Raw genomic sequence first — 23612 nt, forward strand, 5'->3', positions numbered from 1 at the left:
CTTTTTTCCCCTAAGTTCCAGGTATATGTGAAAATTGCTGGAGGAACCCATGCCCTGAATGTGTGGCCTGCCTACAGTGTGAGGCCCGGTGTGCTGTCATGGTAAACGTCGTAGTCCATTCAGGTTGCTGGAACTAAATACCACTGACCGGGTGGCTCTGGGACAACAGAAATGTATTTCTTGCAGTTCTGGAGGCCGGAAGCCTGAGATCAGAGCCAGCATGGTGGGGCGAAGGTCCTCTTTGGGGTTGCAGACTTCTCACAGGGTGGAAGGAGTCAGGGGATCTCTCTAGAGTGTCTTTTATATACCCCTAATCCCATTCATGAAGTCCTACCCTCCTGACAAGTGCCTCCCAAAGGCCACTCCTCCTTACCCCATCACCTTTGGGGGTTAGGATTCCAACATGTGAATTTTAGGGGGACACAGACACTCAGACCATAGCTGGAAGGAAAGACCCACAGCCCCAACCTTGAGCTGAGAGGTACTCGCTGAGCCACACTAAGAAAAGTGTCCACAATTTCCAGGGAATTTTCCTTCCCTCTAAAAGACCGGGGTGAGAGAGTACAGCTATGAGCCTCCCTGCTTGCCAAGCTGAACCTCAGAGCACTCAGAGGTGCTGGAGCTCGCCCGGCATCCCGGCATCCCTGCTGTCCTCTCCACTCACCACTTGGCCTGCGCTGGGCTTGGCTGTCCCAGACCCTGGGCCATCCGGGAAAGCTGACTGAGGTCTCTGCGACCCCTCTTCCTACCACCACAAGGGGAGCACTAATGCCAACACGCTTTCCGGATGGGGACAGTGGTCTGTTTTCACATCCGGTGTCTTGTCTCACATCGGGGAAGGAGATGCTGAAATGACCCAGGAAAGTTCTGAGATCGGGCAGAAGTGCTATCTCCTGAAACATCTCTTCTCAAGATTTTTTCTAGGAAAGGTGCCCGAACCATCAGAATCCAAACCCTAGACTGGTCAAGACTGGGCCCAAACCAACACAGGTGGGGCAGGTACAGGGACAAGGAGAGGCACATAGGTTGTGACTTCAACCCAGGTTGGATGATTCATATTTAAATCCTTTCTTCTATCCCAGGTACAAGAGAGTATTCTTGCCAATGTTAAAAAAAATTTAGGTCTTCCCTGGTGGCGCAGTGGTTGAGAGTCCGCCTGCCGATGCAGGGGATGCGGGTTCGTGCCCCGGTCTGGGAAGATCCCATATGCCGCGGAGCGGCTGGGCCCGTGAGCCATGGCCGCTGAGCCTGCGCGTCTGGAGCCTGTGCTCCGCAACGGGAGAGGTCACAACAGTGAGAGGCCGCGTACAGCAAAAAAAAAAAAAAAAAAAAAATTCAATCAATTCTTCATTTTGATCGACACGTGTGGACACTGGTGTGTGTATATGTATACCTGACAAGATTGGTCCTTTACTCACTCAGATCATTAAGACAATAGAGAGAAAAGTTGTTGTTTTTAATAAAATGTTGAAAAAAAAATCTTGACTTTGGGGAACTGAACCAACCCACAAAATCAGTCAAAAAGATTGAACCAGTTTAGAAAAAGAATCAACCCTTCTCACCAAGCTCCAAGCATGGAGAGGTGGCTGATGTTGGCATGCCCCCATCCATAGCTTTGGGGTGAAGGCATCGCCATTTGGTAGAGACACCTCCTTTCACGTGCTTCCTGTGCTCCATCCGTCTCCTCCAGGTGTGTCTTTGCCATCCGGGAAAACCCATTTCCTGCCAATCTCTTGGAGACTTTAAGCTGATGGTCTGTTTCATGGTGTGCATTTAGGGTTTGCTCCTAGCTTTTTCCTGGATGGCTTGAGGTAGGTGGTCATGTATTAAAGGACTGTGCTCGGCCAAATAAAGGGAAGCCAAGATTATCTCATGGAAGTGAGAAAAGGAGCCATTGCTTTGAGGAACATGAACGAGTAGATTTTCAGACCTGGGCAATGACCTAGGCTGGACATTTTTAGCAGCAGAAGCCAAAAAGGAAATGCCCTGGGCGACACGGTGTCTGCCTTCTCGTAGCATGGAACCTACCCATTCATTAGCCTCATCTGCTGAGTGGCTGGGGATGGAAATGGAGAAGTCCACGGGCACCGCAAGAATCGGCAGCAACAGTCTGTAACTGGGTGGATTGTGACAACATGTTCCATTAGCGCACAAAAAGCCAGGGGATGATTCCGTTCTAATTCTGTCTCCTAAACCCTTTTGACTCTCTAACACCGTTACCTCCTCTCTGTGGCCGAACTGTGACCTTTGTCGAGGACTTGTCCCCAGGATTTTGTGGTTCTGGGGCCCCCAACTCTACTCACCCACCTGGTCAAACCAGCAAAGGTTCATGGCAGGGTGGGTGATAGGGGACATCTAGCAGGAGAGAGTGAGAGAAAGCGATTCTTTGGTTTTTTTCATCTGTAAAATGGATTTTTCTCACCTCTTGGAGTGGCTGGCAGCAGGCAGTGAGGCAGTATGTGTGACCATGAAGAGAAGTGTCACTCAGGCACAGACGATGTGCACAGGGATATTCCAGCATCTTTCCTCTGTGGCAGGCAGGGCACCACACACAAATTATGGGGTGGAGGGTGCTGGAGGAAGGGAGAGGGGCCCCAGGCTCTGCTGCTGTCACCTGGATGGAAAGACTTAGGGCAATGCTTCTTAACCCTTTTTTGTGACATAACCTAACTGAAAATCAAATGAAAGCCACGGCCCCTCTCCATAGTAAATAAATAAATAAATAAGGAGGAAGGATGGCAACCTTTACTGAGCACCTACTGTGTGCTGAGCGCTATGCTGAGCTCTTCCATCTCTGAACAACCTTCGAAGGCAGACACTCCTTATTATCGCCAAATGCAAATATTGCGGCACAGAACGTTCAATTTTCTTGGCCACTGCTGCACTTGGTGTATGAGTTTCCTAGGGTTTCCATAACGGAATATAACCAAGTGACTTAAAACAACAGAAAGCTATTCCCTCACAGTTCTGGGAGCTAGTAGTCCGTGATCAAAATGTCGGTGGCAGGGCCATGGTCTCTCAGAGGTGCTAAGGGAGAATCTGTTCCATGCATTTCTCTCAGCTTCTGGTGTTGTTGGCAATTCTTGTCATTTCTTGGTTTGCAGTTGAATAACTTCCGCGTCTGCCTCTGGTGTCACCTGACATTCTTCTCTATGTGTGTCTCTCTGTGTGTCTTTTTTCTTGTCTTATAAGGATGACAGTCATATAGGGTTAGGGCCTGCCTTAATGACTTCATCTTAACTAAATACATCTGCAAGGACTTTGTTTCTAAATAAGATCACCTGCTGAGGTCCTGGAGGCTGAGGCTTCAACACATCTTTGTGGAGAACACAATCAACCCTTCACAGTAGTAAAGTCAGGATTTGAACCCAGGTAGTCTAGCTCCAGAGCCTGACCACTTAACCACAGTACTGAGCTCCTTCTGTAACGATACACATATGCACACACACGAAAAAATTGAGACTCTGGACCCCTCGAAACAAAACCCACCACGGACCACAAGGTGGTAGAGTGGCCTTTTCTTCCCATCCAGGAGGCGTCGGCTCGGGAAGCCTGGGCTGCAGAGGCAGTGCGTCTGGAAGGTTGTGCGCGGGAAGCAAGGACAGGTGAGGGAGGGCAGCGGGAAGCTTGACCACCGCGGACTCTGGCGGCGGACCTCCGGAGCCTCAGCCTGGGGGACGGTGCTGGTGTGCTCTGGACATGTGGGCACTGTCCACAGAGGACCCACCAAAAACCAGGTGGGATAGGACCTCTTTTTTTTTTCTTCACCACCATTATTTTTTAAGCACCTTCTATGTGCCCAGCCCAGTGCTGGGGAGCAGGGTTCCTAAGGTAGATTGAAAAGCCATCTTGGCCCCCCAAAGTTTAGGACCCAGTAGTGCATAAGGCAAGAGATGCCATGAGTCAGAATCTTGGTGAGTGGGCAAGTCAGGCAGACAAGCCCACCCAAATCTATGGAAGAGTCAGCTACCTGTCAGAGCTAGAGAGGCCCAGGAATCAAAGAAGGGGATGAGGAACAAGGAGGTGAGCATTCAGGACAACCCTGGGTGGTGGGCTCTGAATGTGCCCACAGGTGAGGTGATGCCTGAAACTCAGGCTTCTCTTCTCACTGTTTTCAGGCCTGCCCCATCGTCTCATGTCTCTGCGCCATTGTACGTGCTGTGCCTTCAGCATGAAATGCTCTTCCCTGTGCCCCCCTCCGTGTCTGGCAAACTCCCTTTCATTCTTCACATTTCCTAGAGAACCGGCTTCAGTGCCACATCCTCGGGGGGCTACTCCCCTCTCTGTCCTGCCACCCTCCGTTCTGCTCGCATTGGGGGCCATCATTTCCCTGTTTCTGGCTTCCCTCACCCAGTAGACAGTGGGATCCTTGAAAACAGAACATCGTCTTCTTCCTCATTGGGTCCCCAGAGCACAGGGCAATGCCTGCCTCCTAGTTTAGATAGTCTGTGTGTGGACATGTTTGTTGACTGGATACGTGAAGGTTTTGTAATAGGCTAGAGCTCCTGGGTAAGAACAGAGAATTCTGGCCATATCTGATTGAAAAAATTGGCTGGTGAGAGATAGGAAAATAGGTAGATATGTCTACATCTGAGGCTTCTATGGAACTATGAGATCTTTTCATCAGTGCCTTCATGGCTAAGGGTACAGCTTGAAGGCACACATCCCAGGTTCAAAACCTGGCTCCTAAACTTCTGTGTGTCCTGGGGCAAGTTACTTGACCTCTCTGATCCTCGATTTTCTCACTTGCAAAGTGGTAATATTAACGATACTACCTTCCTATTTGGCAGAGGGGAGTGTGTGGAGGGTACATGTGAGAGACGAAATCATGTAACCTACGTGGTACAATACCTGACATGCAGATAAGCACTCAGTAAATAGCTATTGTGAAGAATATCATTGCCGTTATGATAATAATCATTATGATTCAATTATGATTCACATTGAAGATACTGAAGCAGACCAGGGCTGGGCTTGCAGGTTAGCTTAATAAGGAGCATGTAACCCAACCCCTTTCCCTGGGCACAGGAAATGACAGCCACCGAAATCCTTTCAGGATTGAAGGTTCTTGCAAATGACGTGGCCTCGTGACACAAGTGATATTTTCCAAACACAAATGTTTCTTGAAAAATTACATTTTCAGCGGTCCATTACCTTTTGACAACAGTTCACAAATCCCGAAAGTGAGGTGTTTGATCCTTTCTCCTCAGAAGGATTGAGATGAGGAAATTATATTCACCGTCAGCGTGGGCTGTGAGATTGGCAGAAAGCAGATGGAGGACAGCGCTTTGCGGGGGGCGCGCCCCCAGCGCCGGATGAAAAAGGAACCTGGAAAGGATGGCTCACCCAAACTTCTCACCAAGAGACCCTTGGAACTTTCTTCCCACACATTTTAAAGATCTCTTTTTCTTCTGAATCCAGGTCTGTGTTTCTGAGCTGTAGGAGTTCGGAGGCCATTCTGAAGTGACTCAGCACAATGCGGTAGATGTGAGTTCTGGCCCTCCTCCTGTGGCCAGCTTGCTGTGTTTCGCTGGGCAAGTTACTAACCTCTCTGAGCCTCGTTTCCTCACCTGCAAAAGGAACGTGGGACTCATTGACGAAGGCACTTTCCAGTTCTGGCATTCGTTGATGTTTAGGTCAGGGAGGTAGCTTTTCTCCTGACCAGCTTGTGTCCATCTCATGGTATGAAACTCCCATTCACGTTCAAAAGGTTGGCCAGAGCTGGGTTCCAATCTCAGCACAACTACTTAGCCAGCTAAGGGACTAGGGGCACATCTCCTACTATCACCAAACTTCAGCTTCCTCTTCTGTAAAATGGGCTGCTGGGCTGCTCTGCTGGGCTGGGGGAGGGCCTAATAAAATAGCATCTAAGTTTCTAGCTGAGCACCTGGCACCAGCCAGGCCTTGTTTCTCTTTTCTTCTAACCCCCATCATCTCCAGCTCCCTTGCGGGGTTTGGATGCTCTATCATTGTCTCCCCATTCCTGTGAAGCCCAAACCAGGAAGGTGAAAGTCATGGGAAATAATCCTTCCCCCGTGAATCCTTGGGCCAAACCCTGTTTTCCATCCCCCTCCCCGATTGCCGTTAAGTGCTCTTTCCAAGTTCATGAACATTCATTCCCCTTCTAAGGAGGATAATGCAAATTACATTCATTGCACACAGCAGACTTTGTGTGCTTTAAGGCCGTTCTTTGCATTCTTTTGCTTCTCACACAATGAGGATGGCATTATACCCATTTAATAGATGAGGAAACTGACGCTCGAGGATGGCTTAATAACTTGCCTGGTCAGCAAGAAAACAGTCCAGCAAGCTGGGCAGAAGTCCCAACTCTTCCTGGAAGGTGCTCCTCCCTGCTGCCCTGGTAACGAGCTTCCTGCCTCGTGAGAGCCTGAGCATTTGGGTAGGGTTAAGTCCAAGCCTTCAGCCAGGCAGGAAGGAAAAGTGTGTGTGAGCATGATGGGGCCAAGGAGGGTGGGCAGCCAGGAACTGTGGTGTCTCTAGGCTGGGGGTGAGGCTGTAGCCTGCTAGACCCTCCCCCCAGTGCCTACCTTCTTGGCTCTGTGACTGCCACACAGAGAAGGGTGACCGCCCAGTGGCACTGACAGTGCACAGCCCTGACTGGTGCGCGGGCCATTAGCTCCAGCAGTCCGGAAGGTGATGCACGGAGCTGGGAGCTGGGGGTCATGAGGCCTGAGGGTTACCGGCCTCCAGCTATGACCCCGGGCGGCTCAGCTTACACCTCTGCATGTTTCTGCCTGGGAACTGGGAGAAACCCGGCCTCCAGGATGGGAGTTGTCACTCTCCTTTGTGTGTGTGGTTTTTTTGTTGGCTGTCAGGTGCTCCTGAGTCTGCCATGTGAGGAGGGTCTGGAAATGGCTGTGGCTCCTCCCTGGTTGAGAAGACTGGAAAAGGGGAAAGAGGGGCCCATGAACCCAGAGGCTGGAGAGCACTGCCAGCTAGGACTGAACCGAGCTCCCCAGGCTTGGGCGAGGGCCTTTCTCCTTCAGGTGTGTGTGTCCTGCCGGAGATCCCATGTTCCCACGGGATCAGCTTACTTCCTGAGGCTGAAGGCAGAATTTCTCTACTCTTGGAAGGACCCAGTCCTTTTCCAAGACATGATCCTGGGGTGGGGATATCACAGCAGTAGAACTTAGGGGTTGAGAGTTAGTTTTGCCGGGTTTGAAGCCTAGTGCTGCAGGGTCCGCTGTGTAACATGAACAAGTTCCTGAAGTGCTCTGGGCCTCAGTTTCCTCATCTGTAGAATGGGGACATAAACAGGACCAACCTTTTAGGTTCATCGTGTACAAAAATGAGGAACGTAAAGCGCTTGGTCCCAGCTGTGACACGTGATAGGGGCTCATTAAATGTCACTAAGCATTCAGATTCTTATTGGTAGCAGATCCTGCCCAATCTCTAAGATGTGTCTTTGGGTCATAACATTAATCCTACTTTGCAACTTAGCAGAAATCTACTAACCCACGCTCCCAGATCTAACAGTGTGCCCTCCCTGACAAACAGAGACAAATAGAACCTTCTGCCCAGCATGGGGCTTGGCGTCTCCACGCTACCACACACCGGGTAATGTGTATGTCTGCTAATGACAATCGTTAAACTTTATCCAACCCTTACAGAGTTCCAGGCACAACGATGAGAGCATTTATTGTTTCTGAACTCATTTGATCCTTGCTATAAACCTATGAGGCAAGTGCTATTTTATCCTCATCCTCCCGCATCTTATGGGATGAAGTAATGGGCTCAAGATTACATAGTTAGAGGGAGGCAAAGTCAAGACTGGAGGCATAGTGCCCTGGGCCACGAGGTGATGCTGCTCCTCTGACTGTAGCTATGCAAACTCAAGTCACTTCTCATCTTGTGAAGCAGGTCCCAGAAAATCTGAAGAAGATTCTAGAAAAAAAGGTGAGGGGGCATTTTGTCTAAAGTTGCCCTCCGCTTTTGGGCACAGAATTCTGAATCTCTGCAGAGGTGGCTTAACTTTTCCTCTTGGCATAAAAGACAAAGGGCATTTGCTTAACATTACTTGTGGTCCCCTTGAAGCCAACACAAATGCCAAATTCTGCTTCAAAATCCACACTTCAATGCAATGGAAGGAAAATGTACAGCCTCTGTACTGCATTGAATAGTATTCCCCCCAAAGATGTGTTCCTAAACCCCTTGCAACTCTGAACGTAACCTTATTTGGAAATAGGGCCTTTGCAGATATCATCCAGTTATGATGAGGTTGTACTGGGTTAGGGGGACCCTAATCCAATGACTGGTGTCCTTATAAGATGAGAAAATCCAGACAGAGACATTGACACACACAGAGGAAGAACTTGTAAGGAGAGAAGCAGAATTTGGAGGGATGAAGCTATAAACCAAGGACTGCCAAGGGCTCCGGCAGCCACCGTGAGCTAGGAAGCGGCAAGGGAAGATTCTCCCCTAGGAGGCTTCAGAAGGAGCGTGGCCGAGCCAACGCCTTGAGTTCGGACTTCCGGCTTCCAGAATACATTTCTGTTGTTTCCAGCCACCCAGATGGTGGTCATTTGTTACAGCAGCCCTAGGAAATCAGTACAGTCTGCCAGAAGGGAAATGCTGGGGTTGCCTTGGAAACCATTTCGTCTAAATGTGCCTGACAGATGGGGAAACTGAGGCCCGGGCTTGCGCACAGGGCAGTGAGCTCGGGGCAGAGCAGCAGTCACACCGCGGAGGAGAACTTCGGGATCCGGCGGGGGTGGAGCTGGGCGTCCTCAAATTCTCAGTGAACATAGCTACCACTCAACGTCACCACGCACAACAGACCTTCTGCTCAGCGTGGCGTCAGGGTCTCCACGACATCACCCGTCCAGCAGGAGTGCTGCAGGCCCTCTGGGAGGGAACCCCCTTCTTGGGGAGACACCAGAGCTCCCTGCTCAGCACAGCGCCCCCTCCCCAGGCAGACTGAGGCCTGTGCAGACCAGGTTTCAAACATCAAACCGGCCTTACAGGCTCCATTTTTCATGCTGTGGAGAGCGCCCTGGCTGAGTGGGAGAATTGTGTGCAGTTTTGTATCGGAAAGGCTTCCATGTGAAAGGATGCCAGGACGATGGCATTGACTTAGCGCTTCTCTCCCGTAAGCTGAAAATATTGAATTCACCTGAAGACTCAGCTAATGATCTTTGGAGGGAGGCGTTAGAAATCTTGAAGAGGTTTTCCAATGCACGGAAGGCAAGCCTGTCAATAACCTCCCCAGGCCACCTCTCCCCCCACCCCAGCCTGCCAGGCGCGGCGGGGGAGGGGTTCCGGCCCATCGTTCCGCCAGGTGGTGGCAACTGGGAGTCCGGCAGCTGCTGGCAGATTGCCACCCTACAAGAACCAAGCCCTCTGCCCTGTTTAGGGCGGTACACTTCGTGACTTCAGTTAACTGGATATTGGGGGGAATAGGATTCAGCCACACAGACAGCTGTCTCGTTTGTTTAATTTTCTAGGAGTGCCCTGTGCCAACACAGCATCCACCATCTTTGGGATATGGACGATTTCACCTACTTCCCCTCTCATTCATTTATTTATAATTATTCACCCGTGTGCTATTAAATTTTTATTTTTCATGCAATGTATGAGCCGTTCATTTGGAAAGTCACTGTGGGTAGCTGAAGCTTTGCCTTTCTATTAGATTTTGCCATCTTCTCAACCCAATAGGAGTCATATTTTCTTCTTCAAAAACTCTGTATTGAAATATGAAATTACTACTGTTTTCCTCTTAATAAAGATTACAGTCAACTCAGTGATTGGCCTTAAGTTCAGAAACTGTTATTTTAGGTTCGGATCACGGTGTGAGACCTGCAATTAGAGAACTAACTGTGCTGAGCATGCAGAGGGCTGGAGTGATTCCAGGAGTTTCTTTCCTGGACCAGAGAGAGTCCAAGGAACGGAGGTGGGCAATGACACTTCGACAGCTTTTACCCCTCTCTCTTGTAAGTTGTACTTTTAAAAAAAAAAAAAAAGGTAGCTGCCCATGCTTTCAACATGGAGGAAATGCTGTGCTTCCCCTGCAGACAATGGCTGGGGGAAACTTCCAGAAACACAGACATCACATAGGATGCTGCTTTCCTTAGCCCTTTAGGAAAGGCACCATCAATCACCGTGACTGAATTGATTAGATTATCAGAAAAACAAGTATTTTTGACTGGGTCTGGGTCTTCCTCATTAACTGACTGGGTATTTGCCTGAATCGCTTTTTCCAGCTAGGCACAGGTGGCTTAGCCTCTGAGTTTCCGGGAGGACTGTACATCCAGAAGTTTCCCATAAATGCCATGGATTTCTCCAGGTACCTCTCTCTCTCTAGTCTTCCCTGCTGCTCTCACCAAGCGGTGACAATTTGGCAGGAACAACCACGTTGGGCCCCTCCCATCCAGGGCCATGAAGATGCTTCAGGGAGGAGCTGACCCCTGGTGGCCCTGGTGAACCGAAGGCTAAATCCAGCCTGTCTACCCCCGCCCCAATATATGCCCTGGATAAAAACAATGCTTCCCCACCCCAAACACGTCCAACCACCCGTAAGTTCCAAGCTGCAGAAATTCTGACATTGCCTCGGATTTCACGCTGTGTCCTTGCGTCAGGACCTGCAGAATCATTTTCCAAGGCAGGTAGGAAGCACTGAGGGCATTTAGGTCCCAGAGCAGAATAGAAGTAGCACCATCTCTGCTCGCCATACGCATTAAGTGCACCCTACAGGTCCTCTGATGGTTGACCGCACAGCCTTCCCCAGCTCGGCTTCCTGTTCTGGGGGACCCCGTATTGCCCCTGCTCTCTGCCCTCCGCGTACTTTCCTGAATTCCAGGCATGGCTCCCGGCCTCGGACATCACTCCCCAGCCCAGAGTTGCCTCTCCTCAGCCAACAGCCTGAAACAAGACCTTCCTCCTCCCTGTATGCCTGTAAAGCCCTTCAGAGGCATCTCTTCCAAGAGGTCCGAAGGCGAGTGTCATCTCTCAATTGCTGGAGAATATATGAAAACTTCTTGATAGCGACACTTTACTCTTAAATACAAAACCAGCCCTTTTCAAAGGCCCCCTGACTGGCCAAGGACATGCCCTGACTATAGACAAGGAAACATTTTTATCCCAGTGGTTTTTAAGCAGAGAAACACCCAATTGATTGGGCCTTCGAAGTGTGAAGTCATTTACATGGCGTGCCGGTGGCGCCAGCCACGGGGCTCCCCAGGCTGAGCTCAGGCCCAGCCGGTGCTTCAGAATCGTCCGCTCTGAGACTCAGTTCATTACCGCACAGTGCTGGGCGGGAAGGGCACGGGACCGCCTCGTGCCTGCAAACTAATTGTATGCCCGCAGCTTTGCAGAAACATCCGCTTAGGCTCTGGAATCTTCCTTCTGACACCTATGGAGATCCAGGCCTGGCTTCTGAGGGCTTCAGACTAAAAAATGGGACAAAATAGGGATGAGTGAGTTAGGAAGTAGAGGCAGAGCTGGACTTGGACTACCCATGAGCTAGCTGTGTGACTTGGGGCAAGTTACTTAACCTCTGTAAGCATTGTTTCCCTGTCTGTAAATTGGGAATAATACTTGTACCTATCTCCTAGGGCTGTTGTGAGGATTAAACAACACAAGACGTGTCCAGTGTTTAACACAGTGCATGGTACATGGTGTGCACTAAATATTAGGTATCATCATATTCTTCATTACAATTCCAAATATGGTCTCAAGCCTCTTGATGTGGAAAGAGCTGGGAGCCAAGATGATAACCGCACCCCCCCCCACCCCCCGCCGCCCTACATCCTACTCACTGCCAGTGAGAGTTGGTTCAGGTAATTTACCACTTAACGCTTCTGAGAAACGTCTACCCAGTGTTTTTTTTCATGGAGATTCAAAAGAGTTTTGTGGGAAAATGGGCTCCCATGGCCAACAAGGGAAGCTGGTGACACTCCAGCTTGGGCCCGCTCCCTTCACACCCTTCAATCTGTGTGCAGCTAGGGGAACAGTAGTTTTGCATAATGTATCAGTCCATCCACGCGGGGCCATTGGTCTTTTGTCAACTTATTCATTTTATAATTTTTTTACTGAGTGCCTACTAGTGCTATACTAGGTACCAGGAAGCTTTTCATGGAGAGGGAAGAGCTATTCCAAAATTTCAGGTGTGAATGAAAAGATGGTCCAAAGGAATGAAACAGGAAGAAATAGAGCAGTCGAGGAAACTCTCCTCCAGGAGGTGACATTGGGCCTGAGACAAGAGAAGGAGCCACCTTTGCAAAGAGCAGAGAGAACGAGATTCCAGGCAGGGCGCACAGCAAATACAAATCCCGAGAGGCAGGAATAGTTCCATAGGGTCAAGGAACTGTGGGCTGAATCCCAAAGCCAAGGGGAGCCAACGATGAGATGAGGATGGACCTGCAGGTGGGGGCCCAGGCCCTGCAGGGCCTTGTGGGCGGTGACAGGACCTGGGATTTTATTCTAAAGCAACCGGAGGTCACTGGAGGGTTTTAAATAGGGGTGACATCATTGGATTGACCCAGAGTAAACACCTTCCAATCCAGGACCACCCTTTGTTATTGCCTCTTTCAAACGCTGAAAATTTTTTTGCAGGGGTAGACCAAAATAGGAAGGGAAAACTCTGCTAATGAATCCACAGAAGGAAATAAAGAGACCAGAATCCTGTTTCACAATATACTGTGCTTTTGAAATGCTGGAAAAGTATTCCCAGGTGACTCCCGAGTCTTTGGGACTGCTTTGGGCTCACTCGAGCTGTAATGAAGGTGGCCCTTCTCAGTCTGAGCTTGAGCTGCCTTAATCAGACCCAGATTCTCTATCTTTAAATTGGTCTTACATCAAAGCCACAGTTACAATTGCAGGTGATGCATTTGCAAGCTGCATTGTTATGTAGAATACGGCTGCCAGCAGGTTATGTTGGGATTATTGAAAAGCAATTTGCAGGGGAGGTCTATGGGGGAAAGGTAGCTCACCTCACTAAGCCTAAAAAAAAAAAGAGCAATAGATAGCTGGAGGTCTCGGAAAAAACAAGCTTAACAAGAGGTATTAAAAAAAAAAAACCCTCAGCATTTGCCGGCTCTATTTTGCATATGTACGTACGGCTTAAGCCCCTCCTGACACGTGGCTGTTAAGGTCTGCGTTGTTAGAGAGGTCATCGCTGGTGTGCGTTCAGTATGGCTGTGGAATTGGCTTGCAGGACCAAAACAGGTCACGGGGAAGCTCAGGCTGTTAGAGGAGATTCCCCACGCTAAATTCTGGAACTGGGAGATTTTAGGGTTACGAAGCGCTCTCACAGAGACGCTTGACTTGATTTCTTTGTTTTGAAGGGAAGTTGTTTCCGTGTGACCAGATGCAGAGTCTCACTGGAGAACCTTTTCTTGGCAGTGAAGGAAGACTGCCAGTCAAGCCTCGAGGACAACGTGGACATGTTTCTAGGTTTAGAGGCAGTGGGGTGGGGGTGGGGGGGCGGATTGTGACTAGCTGAGTCTCAGGAGAGGAGAATGTCTTAGAACTTAGAAAAGGCCACTCAGGTTAAAGGGTCTCTCAACCTCCAAAGCATGATTTCTAAAACTTCTGGGCGGAAACACCATTAAGGGAGAGCCATGTTCAATCACTAACTACCGGTAAGTATTGATATTTCTTTGCATGTTGACTGAGGATGACCAAGAAGAGAGTACAGGAGCTAGTCGAAGATGGATTTTGAGGAGTTCGCCTAACTCCTTGATCTGCTGTGAAGTGGGACTTAGCAAACTAACTGCTCCCGCCACCAAGACCTGGTTTGATAGTCGCTGCTAAATTAAGAGCTGTGCGTCCCATCTCCCAGAAAATGTCCAGAGAGGCATAATAAGAAACCCTTGACACACTCTCTCCCTTTTTTCCTATATCACCATTTCTGGAGCTACTTTGTAAACATGAAATAGTTTTTCATAACAAACTCTGATCCTTGGGGTGACTGATGAAATTGTGTCGTCTACAGTTGTATGTACAGCTTACCCAAACGCCTGGTCACGTCTATGGGGTGCGGGGGAGGTTGGGGGAGGGGGAGGTGCTGCTGTGGGTCAAAGGTTTGGAAACACTCTGTTGTGTGGTTTGTGTAGCTGGATGTTTCACTCTTCAACTGTCTGTTCTGCTGGTGAACAGTCCTGGCCTCTGAGGAAGTAGGTGACCTCTTGCCTCTTAATTAGAGTTTAGGCTTATGGAAGGTGAGGTCAAGTTAGTCACCAGGGACAGGGAGACCAGGCCTTCACTCCAAACCGCATTCGCTTTTCTAATCAAACTACTCGTATGATTCCAATTATTTTTCCATCCTCTCCAAGGGCAGTGGGCCATGGGGTAGGCTGATGACCTGTGAAATTTCAATTTTAAAGAATGAAACTGGTTTTGATTTATTCAAAAGTCAGCCCATCCCTCTGGTTCTGTATAGATGTAGAGAGGGCAAGAAGAACCACCAAAAGGCAGGGTCGCATCTGATGACCTCCCCTCCCCCAGCCCTGGCAGCCCCTCAGGCCGAGTTTCGATGCCCAGGACGCAGGGAAAACTCCTCTACGGCTTGATAGAGAAGGGACGTGCCGCCATAGAGCCACACATACGCTCGTGCCGAGGCTGGCGGTGCGAGCTGGGTGGCGGTGTGCGAGGCACCGCGGACGTCCTAGAAGATGTGTGTTTGTCAGAGTGGAAGTGACTGGGTCAGTATCCACTGTGCTTGACCCCCACCCCTTGCTTCTTTCCTTCCCCCATGTCTGGTTGACTTCACCGAATATGCTCTCTGTGGGAGTCCATTCTGACTTCTAGGTCCGTGTGCAGGCTGGGGAGAGGGCCCAGAGCTGCTTCGCTTGGTAGAACTCTCCCCTGTATTCTCTCAGACTCCTACATTGACTCATCGATGAAACAACCCGCGTGCCCTTCGTCTCATTTGCCTTCGCCCTTCCCTTGAAAAACTAGCTAACTGTTCAAATAAATGGACCCAGCATAGGTGTGTATCCACCAACACGGATGGATCTTAAAAACATGATCCTGAGTCTTTAAAAAAAGAAATAAAAATAGAATGCGATACATAAGACGCTATGATTTACCTAAATTAAAAGTAGATGCTCAATATGCTGTTCCTTCTACCTAAAAAACCTCCTCACAACCATCACCTAGTTCTCTCCATAAATCGGTTAGACTTCAGCTCAATTGTCACTTCCTCCAGGAGATCCTCCCTGTCTCCTGTCTCCCTCTCTTCACCAGCCTGATGGGGCCATGGTAGGCCTATCCCAGGATCCCCAAGGACCTTGTAGGTTATGTTAAGGCATTTCCTCTTCTATCTAGAAGAGAATAGGCAGCCACCAAAGTGTTGCCAGCCAGGAAAGATGAGATCAAATATGCTGGTAGGTCTGGGGCTCAGAGAATTGTGAACAGCAGCAAGGAGCTTACTTGGGACACAGATGACCTTTGCTCAACGAACAGTGGCCTCATCCTACCTCCCCAGGGGACCTCCAGTAATTCCCTATGGTAGTGTTTCCCAGAATGGGGCATGACTATCACTGGGGGCTCTAGGGATAATTTTATTGGCATATAACCAAATATTTTTCAAAGATGAACATATTTATTTCAATGGGGATTCAAAAATAAAACTTGCATTCTAAACCCAAAAGAAAAAAAAAGTAGATGCTCCTAAAACAGCAATTCATGTAAAATAAAAAGATCACATGAAACACATTAGAAGAGCTGCCTATAGGAGGAGAGGACTGGAAATGGAAACTAAAGATCAAAAGGAAGAAATAAAGTAAATGAATGAACGAGTCAATCTATCAGTGATGATAATGGATCAGGAGCTGAAGAGTATGATTAACTCAACGTCCTGTCTTTAGGGTAAAGAAAATTATGAAAAGCAACGCAATTTGGATAATCTTCTAACGCTAGGCCTGAGGTTGAGGACCCATGTGGCGCTATGACACCAAGATGTCCAGCTCAGCCTGAATCCTTCCATGCTCATGGGCTTCAGATTCAGATCAAAGGACCCACCAGGAGAAGACAGGAGACGTGCTCCCAAAGAAGGCACCTTCCAGAGAAGGATGACAGCATCGGAGAGGGCTGCCTTCTCCTTTCCTGATCATGGTCCCTTCTCCCCAGCCTTGAGATGTACATTGTTATGGGGCCAGGAGCGGGCTGACAGCTTCAGCTTTGCCATCTGTAAAATGGTCACGCCAGTACCTCCCTCATCGGGCTGTTGTGAGGAATGAATGTATAAATGCCTGCTCTGCTCTCAGCGTAGTGCTGGGCTCCTAGTCAGAGATCGGAATCATAAACCATATTTTCTAAGTATAATAATAACAACGGTAATAACGATAGTAATAAATCATGTCATAGGGAGCATTGGTTGCCTTCTTGTGTAAGCCTCGATCAGAAGGTCCATTTGTGGAGTTATTCTAAAGACACCAGACAACAGGAAATGAATGAAGTCAAGGAAGTCTTCTGAGATTCTGGAAGATGGGAGTATTCTTTGTCATCTCTTATGTCTCCCAAGGCTCGTAGAGTGCTGGGGCCACGGCAGAGAAAATGCTGGCTGTCATATCAGACACTGCGGTGTGAGCATCTGAGTCCAGAATCGCAGCAAGAAGGAAGAACTGAGAGAGGAAAGTCACGTGTGATGCTGTAGATGAATGATGACAAGCTGGGGACCCAAAATGCGTGTGCTGGCCGCCTGCTCCTTCCTAATGGTGCCTTACAGCTCGGAATTGTTCACTGTCTAAAGTACTTTAATAGTTCTTATCTCATTTAAGTCTATGACGCTCTCTGGAGGAGGTACAGAACTCCCACTTTACAGATGGCCAAACTGAGGCCCACAGTGTTCCAAGGCCAGGATGAACATTAATTGCAGACCTGGGGCTAGAACTCAGTCTTACTGAGTCCCAATCCAGGGCATTCTAGAGTAATAATGATGATGACAATTGAAACTCGTAAGCAGTTATATGAGCCACGTACTTTTTATGGGGTTTTATATTCATCTAATCCTTACAATAGGCCTATGATGTGAATACTCTCATTTCACAAATGAAACGGCTAAGGCACAGAGAGACTAAGTAACCTGCCTAAGGCTGCACAGCCCACAAGTGGTAGAGGCAGGACATGAGCCCGGATGTGTATCACTCTTCTTGTCTTTTGCTGCCATGCTTGCCTTGAGGACAAGTCTCTGACACTCTGGGTCCTCTCAAGACAAGGAACTCCTACAGACCCAAGGATGGTTTAGTGCCCACACCTTAATCCTAAGATTAAGGAACAAAATCTTGTGCTGTAGGGCCATAGAAGCCGGAGCTATGGTTTCTTCAGAAAGGGGCTCTTCTGAACTTGGAGACCTGGACAACCACAGATCTCTCTGCTGTACACAGAACTCATTCCAATTTGGCTGGGGGTCTAGGGAACTTTTTAGGGGTGCTGGTAAGTAACTTAGTGCCCGGTGCCCCTTTATTGACTCTCCGGTGTTCGCTGGGATTCAGCCTGCCATGGACATGGAGGCCTCCCTGCCCCGTGGCCTCGTCAGGCACATACTTCAGACTGTGGATTCATCACAGGAGCTGGTATGAATGGCAGGATCGGAGGTAAAAGCAAATCCCTGTGAAGAGAAGTCGAGGTTGGGTCGATTGTGCCTCGATCATCCCCTTGACACTCATCCATGGCTTAAATTGCTTCTTCTCTTTCTTCCTCATCATCCTGTTACCTTCAGCTTGGAAATGCATGGATAGGACCGGGCAGCAGACCTGTTGAAAGAAGGTGAAAGTTAGATGTCCACATCTAAGAACACAGTCTGTCCAAGAGGGCCTGGGGATGGCAGGGGTGGTCACAGAGGATTACCTCCTTCTGTACCCTCACCCCCCAACCCCCACAGCATACTTTTTTTTTTTTTTTTTTGCAGTATGAGGACCTCTCACTGTTGTGGCCTCTCTTGTTGCGCAGCACAGGCTCCGGACGCGCAGGCTCAGCGGCCATGGCTCACGGGCCCAGCTGCTCCGCGGCATGTGGGATCCTCCCGGACTGGGGCACGAACCCGTGTCCCCTGCATCGGCAGGTGGACTCCCAACCACTGCGCCACCAGGGAAGCCCCCAGCATACTCTTATTTTGCATCTGCTCTTTGTTAGAAAGTCTTTGTGGAAGAAAGGAGGGATGGGGGCTAGGACAAATAATGGATATGACTTAGACCATCAGGAGGACGGGGGAAGAAGCTAAAGGGGGAGGGTAGTATCATGCCAGCAGAAGCAAGAAGTGGGGAAGGGCAATGTGGGATGGGGTTAGAGTGGTCACCAAGTTTGGCTGGAAGTGGGGAGGAGAGCCAGAAGGTAGGCCTTGAATGCCAAGAAGTACCTTAGACTTTGACTTTCCTTGCTTCTCCTAAAGCATGTGCAGTGGTACTCTGGTTAACTGGCATGTAAGAGGGGGTCTGGGGAGGAGAGAAATCTACTCACATAACTTTTGGAAACACTGGGTTAACCTAAATGCTTTTCTTTATTGCAGGATTTGTCAGAGCCTTTATTATAAAAATGTGCACTGTGAATCTTCACTAGGGGAGGGTAACATGTGCAGCATTTCCCAAATTTATTCTACCAATGAACCCATTTTTTCAAGGTGGAGTTCGTGAGCACTCTAGTAAACGCTTTTCCATATGAAAGGGTTATGGGGTGATGGGGAAGCGAACCAGTGCAAAAGCAATTCAACTCTTGGTTCACCATGAGGCCCACATAAGTGCCTTCCCTCCTCAAAGCCAATTACCATAGCTCCCCTTTACCCCTGCTGCTTGAGGGCTGAGTCCTATGCTTAGAACTCTGCTCTGTGAACTGCAGTAGGACCCCAAGCCTTGACATGTGGGTCCTTGCAGGAAGCAGGCTACTGACTCTCACTGCAGTTTTGAAATTATCATACCAGTCAATGGTTCTAAAACGCTGAGGTCAGCAATCCATTTGGAAATGTTCTGGAAGCTAAGTAATCTGTTCCTGGGCCGGGCGGGGGGGTGGGGTGGGGGTTGGTGTAGGGGAGCTCATTGATTCAAAATTTGCATACAATACTAAGGGATTTTCCAAACGTTTGAGACCCATCTATGGAATACCCACATACATACACATTGGCCCATTGGCTCCTTTGTTGGGTCATCAGCATTTTCCTTTGTGCTGATTTCACTTGGTTGCTTAAATGGACAGCCCTGTTGGCCCACTCATAAAACTGGCTCTGTGGCCCATGTGTGACCTCTTTTCCTGGAAAATTATCCAAACTGGCCAGCTGGAAGCCATTTTTTCTGGGGTGGTACTGAGAAGAAGCACAGGGAGACTTCTGAACTTGTTTTTAATTTAACATCATCACCTTTGTTTGGAAACAGAAAGGAGATAGATGGAATAGTCCATGAAGAGACTGCTGTGCTTCTCTCAGCTTCTAAAATTGGAAGGATTGGGGGATGAATGGAGGAGAAGCTTTAACATGGAGTCTGCCCTGGAGATATCAGTAGGATACGTTTTCCCTAAATGCTTTTCTTCAAGGTCACTTTGAGGATAGAGCCAAGTAACATATATCTTTTTTAGAAATATATTGTTTCTTGGAGAGTGGGGACTGGCCTGGTAGCCACTCTCTCTCTGTTTTCCACACCCACTTCCCCACTGTTTTGGGAGCCTGTTTTATCAGCCCTTAATTTTTAACCTTCTTATGTTTATTTTAGATATTGTTCCTAAGTACCAAAAATCAGTTTGGGGTATTTTTTAAATCCAGTCTAAAAGTCTTTATCCTTTAATATGATAGCTTTGATCCATTCAGATTTATTGTGATTTCTCAGCAGCTTGGATTTATTCAAACCATTTTCTTTTGTGTTTTTTCATCAACTAAATCTTTCTATCCTCCCAACTTGCTTTGTATTGAGCATAAAGGATGAGAGAAAACGTTCTGTTGCTTTTTTATCCCACACGAAGTTTACACATGGGTGCTTCCCTGACCTCTGCAGGAAATTCTGTCCTTTGTGTCCTGAGTCTCCCAATCTGTTTGTTTCCCTGAGGCCTGGAGATCTAGTATAGGAAGAGAAAAACTGGGTGCTGAGCCAAGAAGAGAATGGGGTGCTGCTCCCTTGGTCTTTCTGTTGACATAATAATAGGGGAAAAGGACAAGGGATGAGAACAGAGAGAACAGGAAGCTGAGAAGGTGGTAGCAAGTGGCTTAGAGATCTACCAGGTAGAGCCAGATAAAATTTTACAACCTCAATGGTAGAACTTGCTTCACCTGTTGGGGACTCTGCTTGGTGACAGAGGGATTTCAGCCTTCTGAATCCTTAGGACCAGCAAGAAGGGAGTGGGCTTTCTCTCTGCCCTTGCCCTCACTATCAGCTTTTCTCTCCCATGACTGTGGAATGGCCCAGTGCTTGGAACCTAATCCCATGGCATCCCGATGTCAGCAATAGCTTTTGGTTTCCAGAAGACTCAGCCAGTCCATTGCTAGCTTATCCAATGGCTGTCCCAATAAACCAGTGGCCACACACTTGCTCCAAATTTGGCTGGGTTCTGGGGACAAGTGGTCAGGGCTGTGTGAAGCAGACTGTGTGTATATCTGTGGCCCAGCAGAAAGCTCTTAAAGCTTGCCCTGCAAGACACAACCTATAATAAGGAGTTGTAAATTGTCCTATTCTTGCACCACCAGCTGGAGGTCAAAAGTTTTCAAGGTTCTTTTAATGGAGGAGGAAGAGTCCAGTGCCCTGGTGCTCTCTGAAAGCCTGGGGGCTCCTCCCTAGCCTGGAAGAGCTATGTTTACAAAGACAAATACTTTAATGGACAGCATGAGGCAGAGAAACAGCAGGGCCCGGGGGGATCCAGGGTCCCCGAGCTTGCTTGTGTTGAAGAGAACAGAGCCAAGCCAGTCAGCCTGGGGCCCCATGGCTGACTTCATGCTTTAGTCAGATGGATACTGAGCTCCACTCTTGAGTGATTGTCTGAGGCAGTGGCCTGCTTCAAGCTGGCTTGGCCAAGACATAGAATACACACAGGCTGGGCCAGGGGAGGCCCCGGCAGTCTGCACACATGGGCTGCAGTTGGGCCATCTACGCCTGGATACAATTCAATTCAAATGACATCTACTCAAGACAGGGATCTCTGCTGAGTGTAGGGGGCCCAGCAGTGTAAAAACACAGCCCTTCCAGCCTTCAGAGCATAACATGGTGTGGGAGAAGTGAGAATGACACATGGACATTAGGAAACAACAGGGGAGCATAGGCCAAGAGAGCAGCCCTGGAGGAAGGAGTGTTCTGTGGGCTTCTGAAGCCTGGGAGGACATCCAGAGAGTGGTTAGGACATCAGGCTTCGGTGCCCCTCGGGGCTAGACTCTCTCTCCTGTTTCTGTTTATAGATTAGGTGGCCCTTGGTAAGGCATTTTATTCACCTATAAGCCCACCTTATAAAATTTTGTGAACATTCAATGAGGTAATATCTGTGACGCGCCTAGCGCCTGGCAGGACATATAGTCAGTGCTCAATAAACGAACGAAAGCTATTATTATTCCTAGAGGAAGGGGTCATTTCCGGGCCACTGAGGCCTTTAAGAGAGAAGGAGAGAGAACATTTAGGGTAAGAGGAACGGAGCTTGAATACAAGTTAATAAAAAGGACTTTGGGAGGGCGGCATTCATGCATTCAATAAATATCGATTGTTACTATTGGCCAGGCAGTGTGGACACAACGATGAATGAGGCAGAAGTAATCCCTGTTCCCACTGGTCATTATGGAGGAAGCCCTGGGAGAGGGTATTGAAATATTCTGTCTAATCCAAGACAATATTTGGGTCAAAGCTGAGGGCTTTTGTGTGGAGAGGATACACAGTGTACCTCATGTTCACCATGACATATCTTTAAAAATATCATCTTCAGAACTCCATTCCTAGCAATCCCATCATGCAGAGTGTTCTACAGAATTAACTGACATCATAGAACTTTCTGGAACTCCTGGAAAGTCATGCAACCTTGAACATTAATTACCATCTAATATGGGGGCACCAAATTGCAGAATGGTGGACGATGAGGCTGATTCCCCAGTGTCCGTCTGCTCCTCCCCTAACTGAGTAATTGTAGTGCTGTTTGTGATTTGACCACAGCTCTGGGCCTCGTCCTATCCTCCCAGCCAATGACTTCGAGCATGCAGCAGTTGAAGACCACGCAATATGAGAAGAAGTGGGCAGGGGGCTTCCAGAGAGTGTCTCCCTATGTTACCTCTTGATGGACATGACAGAGAAACACTTCACCCAATGGCCATTGCCAGCCATATTATCAATATAATCATGAGGGAAGCTTGCCTTTGGATACGACAACTCCATGGATGCCCATGGAAAGACAGAACGAACACAGGTCCTTCAAGATCTAGTTCATGGGCCAGAACCAACTTGGGAGCCCAGCTGCCTCTTAACATCCTGCACTTGGAGTATAATACATTCCTTAGTGGTTAGGCTCGTTTGAATATAGAGTTTTCTATTATTTGTGGCCTAACACATCCTAATGGACACACTTGATAAAACAGAACCAGGAATTTATTTAAATGATTATACCTCCAACTAGCTTCATCAGGGCTTTGGTCTTTCCCAGAGGAAACACACTCAGCTAAGCCCAATCCCTGCTCACGTGACAGCCTGTACGATGCTCCTAGGAACTCTCATTCTTGTGTGAATGGAGGCTTGTTGGAAACACAGATTGTGGTGATACCAACCTTCTAGATTAAGTCAGATTTGATAACAGCAAGCTCTTTTCCAGAGTGTGCTGTGCATCAAGGCCACGTCTGAACAGTTTATAGACTTTCTTGACTCTTCTCAAAAACCCTATGAAGTTGGTCCTACCATTATATACATTTTATGATTGAGGAAACTGAGATACAGAGACATTAAGTAACTTGTCCAGAGATGCACAGCTAACAAGTGGCTGAAGTTAGACTCAAGTTCAAGTAGTTGCTTGGCTTCAGTGTCTGTGCCCTTAGCTGAATTGTTTCTCACTTGAGGTGGTCCTATGATCCACAGATAAAAATATATAAAGGAAGAGGCAGAAATGATCAATTAAAATAGAGCTCACTTGAAATATAAAATGGGAAAAACACATCTTTTGGATTTCGTCAGTCTCCAGGGAAGCTTTGGGGAACAGAGTATTAGTTTTAGGCAAATGCCCATGTTTCTCGTGCTCTCTGTTCCTAACCTCATCTCTCCACCATTTCTCTAGGACTGTCTCTCTTTTAATCTCTTCATCTGTGTTAAGAACCAGTGAAACAGCCACCTACTATATCAGACAAATTCTGCAACCTCTAAGCACAGTCACTTTGATAAGAATTCTATATTTTGACCTACTATGCAGGCAAAAAGAAAGTTCTGAAGTGAAAAGAAGCCCCATGTGAGCATTCCACATTCTCTGCCAAATGGCTTGAGCTCACCCCACCTTTTTAATTTTGCAAAACGTTTGTGTTGTGGCTCCAATTCTCCATGGTGCACAGGCGGGCCGGGTGATGGGAGGAGGGCCTGCGGGGTTGAGGTGCCTGAAGGGGGCACTGCACCGGGCTGCAGGTGCTCGGCAAGACTGGCCAATGGGAGCGACATCTTGGAACCAGCATGACAAGTTCCTGCTGGCCCACGCCTGGGACCTCATCTCCCTCTAGCTTGGCCCCAGGTCAC

The sequence above is a fragment of the Lagenorhynchus albirostris genome, chromosome 16, assembly GCF_949774975.1.
Source record: "Lagenorhynchus albirostris chromosome 16, mLagAlb1.1, whole genome shotgun sequence".
NCBI lineage: Eukaryota > Metazoa > Chordata > Mammalia > Artiodactyla > Delphinidae > Lagenorhynchus > Lagenorhynchus albirostris.